This window comes from Hemiscyllium ocellatum, chromosome 43 (genome assembly GCF_020745735.1).
Source record: "Hemiscyllium ocellatum isolate sHemOce1 chromosome 43, sHemOce1.pat.X.cur, whole genome shotgun sequence".
NCBI lineage: Eukaryota > Metazoa > Chordata > Chondrichthyes > Orectolobiformes > Hemiscylliidae > Hemiscyllium > Hemiscyllium ocellatum.
In genome coordinates, this window is record NC_083443.1 from 9,772,066 (window position 1) to 9,782,078 (window position 10,013).

The window sequence follows — 10,013 nt, forward strand, 5'->3', positions numbered from 1 at the left end:
CTGGGAGAAAGTAGGGGATAATTCCAATGAAACCTCCATGTTTTCCAGAACATAGAACAGAGAACAGTACAGCACAGTACAGGCCCTTCGGCCCTTCTTGTGGTGCCAATGTTTTACCCTACTCCAAGATCAAACTAACCTATAGACCTTTCATTTTATTAACATCCATGTGCCTATCCAAGAGTCGCTTAAACGTCCCTAATGTATCTGACTTGACTCCCACCGCTGGCAGTGCATTCCACACACCTACCACTCCCTGTGTAAAGGACCTACTTCTGACATCTCCCCTAAACATTCTTCCAATCACTTTAAAAACTTTGTCCCCTCGTGATAGCCATTTCCACCCTGGGAAAAAGTCTGTGGCTATCCACTCTATTGATGCCTCTCATCATCTTATACACCTCTATCAAGACACCTCTCATCATTCTTCACTCCCATGAGAAAAGCCCAATCTCCGTCAACCTTTCTTCATAAGACACTCTGAGCTACAGGGAGAGGCTGAACAGGCTGGGGCTGTTTTCCCTGGAGCATTGGAAGCTGAGGGGTGACCTTATAGAGGTTTACAAAATTATGAGGGGCATGGAGAGGATAAATAGACAAAGTCTTTTCCCTGGGGTCAGGGAGTCCAGGGAGGGGAAAGATATAAAAGAGACCTACGGGGCAAAGTTTTCACGCAGAGGGTGGTACATGTATGGAATGAGCTGCCAGAGGATGTGGTGGAGTCTGGTACAACTACAACATTTAAGAGGCATTTGGATGGGTATATGAATAGGAAGGGTTTGGAGAGATATGGGCTGGGTGCTGGCAGGTGGGACGAGATCGGGTTGGGATATCTGGTCGGTATGGATAGGTTGGACTGAAGGGGCTGTTTCATGCTGTACATCTCTATGATTCTATGACATGCCCTCCAGTCCAGGCAGCATCCTGGTAAACCTCCTCTGCTCCATCTCTAAAGCATCCACATCCTTCATATAATGAAATGAACAGAACTGAACACAATATTCCAATTGTGATTTAACCAGAACTCTGCAGAGCTGCAGCATACCCTTCTGGCTCTGAAACCCAATCCCCTTGCTAATGAAAGCCAACACACCATACACCTTCTGAACAACCCTATCAACTTGGGTGGCAACTTTGAAGGATCTCTGCATTTAAATTCAACCTTTCAAAGTGAAACACTTCCCACTTTTTCAAGCTGAATTCCATCTGCCAATGCTCAGCCCAACTCTTCATCCTGTCAATATCCCATTGCAACCTATAACAGCCATCCACACTATCCACTACTCCACTGACCTTTGTGTCATCGGCAAACTTACAAACCCACCCTTCCACTTCCTCATTCAAGTCATTTATAAAAATGACGAAGAACAGAGGTCCCAGAACTGATCCGTGCGGAATACCACTGGTCACCGAGCTCCAGGTGGAATACTTTCCATCTACCACCACCCATTGTCTTCTATGGGCCAGCCAATTCCATATCCAGACAGCCAAATTTCCCAGTATCCCATGTCTCCTTACTTTTTGAATGAGCCTCCCATAGGAAATCTGATCAAACACCATGCTAACGTCAATGTACACCACATCCACTGCTCTATCTTCATCAGTTTTGTCACATCCTCAAAGAATTCGATAAGGTTTGTGAGACACGACCTGCCCCTCACAAAACCACGCTGACTCTCTCTAATCAAACTATGGTTTTCCAAATAATCAGAAATCCTGTGGCTCAAAATCTTCTCCAATAATTTGCCCACCACTGATGTAAGACTGAGTGGTCTGTAATTCCCAGGATTATCCCTATTCCCTTTCTTGAACAAGAGAATAACATTTGTCACCTGCCAATCATTTGGTACTACTCCAGGGGACAGTGAGGATGCAAAGATCATCACCAAAAGCACAGCACTCTCTTCACTTGCTTCCCAGAGTAGTCTTGAGTATATCCCGTCTGGCCCACGTTTTTCAAAATTTCCAGCACATCCTCGTTCTTAACATCAACCTGTTTGAGCACATCAGTCTGTTTCACACTGTCCTCACAAATGCCAAAGTCCCTCTCAGTAGTGAATACTGAAGCAAAGTATTCATTCGGGATTACCCCTCCCTCCTCTAACTCCAGGCACAGGTTCCCTTCACTCTCCCTGATCGGCCCTACCCTCACTCTGGTCATCCTCTTGTTCCTCACGTAAGTGTGGAATACCTTAGGGTTTTCCACAAATGCTTTTTCGTGCTCTCCTGAGTCCATTCTTCAGTTGCTTCCTGGCGACCTTCTAACCCTCTCGAGCCCTGTCTAATCCTTGCTTCCTCAACCTTAAGTAAGCTTGACTAGATGTAGCATACCACTTGTCATCTTTCACCCTACTATTCCTTCCTTGCCTCTGTGGGATAAACTTGTCCAGCACTCACAGCAACAACCTTCACATTTCTGTCATCTATTTCCCTGCACAGATATGTTCATTCTGTGGTTCACTGGTTGCTTGGTGAGACCCAGGCTCTTCCTTGTTGTTTTGGGGTTTTAGAATTATTTATCTCAGCATTTCTAAATGCAGTTTGCTGCTGATTGACAGAAATTTGGAGAAGGCATCCTTCAAGAGAAGGGAGAGATTGATGCTGCGACCTTCTGGAGGTTTGTTTCTTTCTGTCTGTTTCATTCCCCTGCACAGGGTCTGCATTAAATTGCAACCTGACCAATCAAAGGGCAGTTGCTAGAGTGAGACTTCCTGAACCCATAGCAAATGCAGCCACGTTGGCTGGACTCAATGTGTCGAAAAACTAACGTGTCTCATTTAACAGTAGTTTAGATCAGAGTGGTGCTGGAAAAGCACAGCAGGCCAGGCAACATCTATTCCTGATGAAGGGCTTTTGCCTGAAACATTGATTTGCCTGCTCCTTGGTTGCTGCCTGATCTGCTGTGCTTTTCCAGCACCACTCTGATGTAAACGCTGGTTTCCAGCATCTGCAGTCCTCACTTTTGCTTCATTTAACAGTAGTTTCATTCATTTTACCAATCTGCAAATATCTCTGCATATGTTCTTGCCTATTAAAAGCAGTACCCATTTCTCCTACATAGTCCAGAAAAGAGGTATGGTTTCTTATAATCAGATCTTCAGCGTTAAATTTCGCCAAGGCTTCTGGACCAGGGAAAGCGGAACCAACTTGGATTCAAAGGTTGAGCCTTACTAAACCATGAGTTTCCAAGCTGCTTTTCCCAACGAATCAAGGAAGGTTACCCCAGTGTCAAATTGATTCGAGTTAAAATGGTCCAGTTACAAACCGACACAGATACAAGCTCACACAGTTACAACACAACTGTATTAAACCAAAACGATTACAGACCCAAACTCACTCTATCACAAACTCAGACGAAAGCGAGGACTGCAGATGCTGGAGATTAGAGTGGTGCTGAAAAAGCACAGCAGGTCAGGCAGCATCCGAGAAGTATGATAATCAACGTTTCGGGCAAAAGCTCTTCATCAGGAATGAGGCTGGGAGTCTCAGAGGTGGAGAGATAAATAAGAGGGGGGTGGGGCTGGGGGTGAGGTAGCTGACAGTGCAATAGGTGAATGGAGGTGGGGGTAAAGGTAATAGGTTGGAGAGGAGGGTGGTGCAGATAGGTGGGAAGGAAGATGGACAGATAGGACAGGTCATGAGGACGGTGCTGAGCTGGAAAGTTGGAACTGGGGCAAGGTGGGGGTAAGGGAAATGAGGAAACTGGTGAAGTCCACATTGATGTCCTGGGGTTGGAGAGTCCTGAGGCACACAGTCACAATCCCACACAATTACAAATCCACACTGTACAAACTCACACTATTACAAACCCAACACTGACAAACTTACATTGGTCCAAATACGGTTACAAACCAACACTGTTACAAGCCCCTCACACTGTTACAAGCCCCTCACACCATTACAAGCCCCCCCACACCATTACAAGCCCATCCACACCGTTACAAGCCCGCCCACACCGTTACAAGCCCCTCACACCGTTACAAGCCCCCCATACTGTTACAAGCCCTTCACACCGTTACAAACTCACACAGGTACAAACTGCCAAGATGACAATGGAGTAGGACACTCCAGCTGGAACTCACCTGTTTTATCCATTTATTCCTCATTTCTTTCTCTTTTTTTCTCCTATTTTCCTTTTTCCCTTGGACTTTCTTCCCAGCCTTGGCATGGACCCAGCAAGATGGTGTCATGGTTTAGTCTCTCTGCTCAGCGTGGCAGTATCTTAGTGGCTGCTGGATCCTGCCCAGGCGTGGGGGGGCCTGGAGTCATTGGGGGGGGGGGTGTGGCGGGGAAGCGGGGGGTCAGGAAGGCAGCAGCATTAGCAGCCACGGTGACATCACAGCCTAAGATGGGAAGAATGAATGGTCAGAAAACTCCTCCTGGTATCTGTGACACCATCATCAAGATCAGAGGTCTCTCAGAGAGCAAGCTCACCAGACAACTCATCAAAGACTGTTGAACTTTTAACCTAATTTCTTTGTTTTCTCGTTTAAGTTAAGAAAACCTTTAATGTTAACTATTAGCTTACTCCTTCATTTTTTTAACTTATCCTCTGAAGGTAATGCTTAACTTTTTAACTCTATTTCTCTTACTACCTTACTTGTACTTTTTTTTGTCTCTAAGATGGTGCTGTGGTCAGTGACATTCTATAGCTTTCACTGTACTCCTGTACATGTGACAAGGAAATCTAAATCTAAACACATTGTTACACACCCACACAGTTACGCACCCTCACAATTTAAGGGGAGGGGATGGCCTAGCAGTATTATTCCTGGACTGTTAACCCCAAAACCCAGATAATGTTCTGGTGATCTGGACTTAAATCCCACCACGACAGTTGACGGAATTTGAATTCAATAAAAATCCGGAATTAAGAGTCTAAGGATGACCAAAAATCCCAGGTTGATTGCCGGAAAAACCCATCTGGTTCACCAATGTCCTTTGCAGAAAGGAACCTACCATCCTTACCCAGGCTGGCCTACACGTGACTCCACGCCCACAGCAAGGTGGTTGATTCTTAACTGCAATACCGCCACTCCTGAATGAATAAGTCACACACCCTCTCTCTGTCAAACCTACTCTGGGCCAATTAAGCTCAGTGCTGAAAATGTGTTGCTGGAAAAGCGCAGTAGGTCAGGCAGCATCCAAGGAACAGGAAATTCGACATTTCGGGCATAAGCCCTTCATCAGGAATCCTGCGCTTTTCCAGCAACACGTTTTCAGCTCTGATCTCCAGCATCTGCAGACCTCACTTTCTTCCCAATTAAGCTCAGTGTTAAACATACCATTTTGACCACAATTGTACTTCCGAATCAGCAGTTGACAATTAATTACATCATGAGTTTTTCAGAAATTTAAGGAAAAGCATTGACTGCAACGCAAGTGTGGTCATTGCCTGAAGAGACAGGTGTTAGAATGTCACACCTGACTTGGTGTCAAGGAAGCTTCAAAGGGATGGACTACAAAGGGGAAAGTGCACGATAACACTACGTGAACTGGGAGTTATCTCACATTGCGAATGTGATGCTATAAAGAGACAGCACTCTGGGTACAAGATAAACTTGTGTTTACGCCCTTCAAGAGGCAAATCAGGGTTGGACTTATACACTTAGTGGTAAGGTCCTGGGAGTGTTGCTGAACAAAGAGACCTTGGAGTGCAGGTGCATAGCTCCTTGAAGGTGGAGTCGCAGGTAGATAGGATAGTGAAAAAGGCGTTTGGTATGCTTTCCTTTATTGGTCAGAGTATTGAGTACAGGAGTTGAGAGATCATGTTGCGGCTGGACAGGATATTGGTTAGGTCACTTTTGGAATATTGCATGCAATTCTTGTCTCCGTGCTACAGGAAGAATGTTGTGAAACCTGAAAGGTTCAGAAAAGATTGACAAATATGTTGCTAGGGTTGGAAGATTTAAGCTATAGGGAGATGCTGAATAGGTTGGGGCTGTTTTCCCTGGAACATAGGAGGCTGAGGGATGACTTTATAGAGGTTTATAGAATCATGTGGTTACATGGATAGGGTAAATAGGCAAGGTCTTTTCCCCAGGGTGGGGGAGTCCAGAACTAGAGGACATAGGTTTAGGATAAGTGGGGAAAGAATTAAAAGGGGCCTGGGGAGGCAAACTTTCACACAGAGGGTAGTGCATGTAAAGAATGAGCTGCCCAAGGAAGTGGTGAAGGCAGGTACAATTACAACATTTAAAAGGCATCTGGATGGGTATATGAATACGAAGGGTTTGGAGGGATATGGGCCGGGTGCTGGCAAGTGGGACTAGATTAATTTAAGATGCATGGTCGGCATGGATGAGTTGGATCAAAGGGCCTGTTAACAAGCCCTATGTCTCTATGACACTATAATTCTAAGAATACATAGGGACAGGGGTTAAAAGCGAGCTTCAACCCTGGTCCTTGCGTGTTGGTGTCCTGATATCCTAGTGTGTGCATTCATGTTCTATGAGAGTCACAACTTTGAAAACACCCCTACAATGCTGTAATTCCTCACGAAGAGTGCTGGAAGCCAGCTAACCTGTCACCACTCTCAAAAGGAAACAGGACAAATGAATTAAAACCAAAACTACACGTCTTGAAATCGCTTTCAACGGATAATGTCAATTTTACTGATAACATCCATTATAACAACTGTAATGTTCAAACAAGTGCACTCCATGAACGATCCATAGAAACTGATCTCCAGATATTTAAACTTTTTAGGGTGGGGGGATTGGGAAGGCTCACGCCTCTTCTAATCTGTGTCTATGTGAAATGCACTATAATATCTTCTTGTGATTTGTAATCAATAAACTCACGCTTTTAGTTCCGTCAAGAAAGCTTGTTTAAATTAACACCTTTAAAAACATCAATTAATTTGGCTGTGGGAGAAAGTTATTCATAAGAGGGAAATCCTTTGCAAATTAATCATGTTACAACCATCGTGGTGTTGTGAGTGAATAAAGAATGGGAGTCAGTTCCTCCTTCCTCACTGGGCAACTTGACAATTTGTGGTATCCCATCCTGGACCATAAAATGTTGGGGAACCAGAGTCAGTTTGTAACCCATGTTCAGTGTCAAACATGTCCAGTGTGAGAAACACCCAACGTACAGACTCCCAGTTTTAAATCCTTCCAGCGTCAAATATGTTTAACATAAAACACACCCAGCATTCTACATATCCAGTGTTATGTACACCCAGTGTTACGCATATCCAATATTAAATACATCCAATGTTAAATATACCCGGTATTCTATGTACCTAGTGTTAAAAAACCCAGTGTTATACATTTCCAGTGTTAAATGCATCCAGTGTCATAGATATCCAGTGTTAAACACTGTCAATATCAAACATACCCAGTGTTATACATATGTAGTGTTAAATACACCTAGTGCTTTTTTAAAAATATATATCCAGGATTCAACACACCCAGCATTACATATATCCAATGTTAAATACTGCCAGTGTTATCAATATTCAGTATTAAGCATATCCAGCATTATACATATCTAATGTTAAATAAACCCAACATTATTGGTATCTAGCATTAAACACAGGCACTGTTAAACATACCCAGTGTTACATATATCCAGTGTTAAAGACAATCAATGCCAAACATAACCTGTGTTAAACCTGCCCAGTGTTAACACATTTCAGAGCTAAACATATCAAGTGTGAAGATAGACATAGTGGCTCAGTGGTTAGCACTGTTGCCTCACAGTGCCAGGGACCCAGGCTTGATTCCACGACTGGGCAACTAGCTGTGTGAAGTTTTCACAATGTCTCTGTGGGTTTCTTCAGGGTTCTGCAGTTCCCTCCCACAGTCCAAAGATGAGTAGGTTAGGTGGATTGGCCATGTGAAATTGCCCATGGTGTGCAGACTAGGTGCATTAACCATGGGAAATGCAGGGAAACAGGGATAGGGAGAGATGCTCTTTGGAGGATCAGTGGGCTGAATGGCTTCTTTCTGCACTGTCAGAGTTCTGTGATGTCCAGTGTTAAGTACACCCAATGTCAAACTTATCCAAAGATATACATATCCATTGTAAAACCTATCCAGTTTCAAACACACCTAGCGTTGAATTTACCTGGCCTCTAAAGCATGCAGCTGAAAATGTGTTGCTGGTTAAAGCACAGCAGGTTAGGCAGCATTCAAGGAACAGGAAATTCGACGTTTCGGGCCAGAGCCCTTCATCAGGAAGGCTCTGGCCTGAAACGTCGAATTTCCTGTTCCTTGGATGCTGCCTAACCTGCTGTGCTTTAACCAGCAACACATTTTCAGCTCTGATCTCCAGCATCTGCAGACCTCACTTTTTACTGTAAAGCATGCAGTCTATAATAATCCACCCAGAGTTAAACCCATTCAGTGTCGAGTGCACCCACCCAGAACCAACCCTGTAAAATAATTAGTCCTTGACGTCCCTGTTTTTCGGTTAATTATGTCAAATCTCTGTTTGCTCGTTATTTGGTCCTCCTGTCACTGGAATTAATTTTTTCTCTCTTTAGGTGCAATGAAAATCATTCCTTAAATTTTGAAGACCTCTTTCAAGTTACCATTCAGCCTGCTCTTCTGCGCAGATAGCATCTTCACCTTTAGCCATGTCACCACAGACCTGAGGCCATTCATCTGATTCTCCTCAGCAGCCTCTCTGGTGCTCTGACCTCTTTCCTAAAGATTGATGCCCTGAAATGGAGATAATTCCACTCTACTCTGGCCATGAGCATTGGTAATAACGTCCTTACTTCAGTGGTCAGTCTCTGTCCAGAGGTGAGACAGTCGATCCCTGAACATTTTCTCAATTATTTGATGTTGTGCTTGACGTTTCATCAGAAGGCAGGACAGTCTGGATATTGGTCAAGGAGGGAGTGTGGGTACAACCTTCAACTGACCGCAGAGATCTCACTGCTGGAGTGGCTCCTCCCAGTGATATGGGGCAAAGTACTCAGTGAGAGCTATTGATTATAAAATCATCCCGCTGCTTTCAATGCTCACAATACTCTAACCTTGGAGTGAAGCAAAGAAGACACAGGCCTATCCAATTTTTGGCATGGATTGTTGATCTCAGTATTGCTTGTTAATTGTTTCACTTAAAGAACATGAGGTATGGGAGCTGGAATAGACCATTCCGTCCATCAAGCCTGTTACTCCATCATTTAACACTGACCTTGGAATTTAACTTCATTTTCCTGCACTGATATCTTTTGACTAGAATGAGTTTTACTGCCACAAGTACTCATATGAGTACAGTGAAAAGTTTACACTTACCACAACATTTTAGGTACAAAGGTATCTAAGTACAGATTCTTAAGTGCAAATTCTTCAGGAAAGAGATACAGAGAAAAAAAAAGAAAAGTTCAGAATAACATCCAATCCATGGTGGGCCTTGACTCCTGACCTCACTGGGCCTCACCTTGAGACTCTCGAGCCTGGGAAATTGCTCTGGAATCACCTCAAGGCTGTACGTCCATGCTGAGGGCACACTGAGTCGATTACATGAGAGATAAATAATCACTCTATCTGAGCTTTAAATATGTACCTTCGTAATCCTAGAGGTTAAACACCTCCAATGATACACAATCCTTTGATTGAAGAAATTTCTCCTTACCTCAGTCATGGTAGGCCCCGTATCCAGGTGCTATATCTCCATATTCTAGATTCCCCAGCTAAAGGCAGCAAATTCTCAGTGTGATAATGTCCCTACCTCTGAGCCAAGCTTCCTAGGTGCAAGTTCCACCTTCTCCAGAGGTGCGTAATAACATCTCCGAACAGGTTGATTAGAAAAATATTTGCTCAATCAATACATTTTGGGAAAAGAAAGAAGATAAAATTATGATCAAAGGTGCATCAAAACCCTCTTGAAGTTCAAATGACATGCTGTATGAAAGGAAAGAGCATACTCATTATTGAATTGTGATCACTGAAGATGAAACACAAGCATTAGGGTCGTTTTTGGGTCGGTTTAACAACTCGAGCAAGTTTCCCTAACATTTTTGTGGCTCATCCCTTTTTAAAAATAGTCTATAAAAA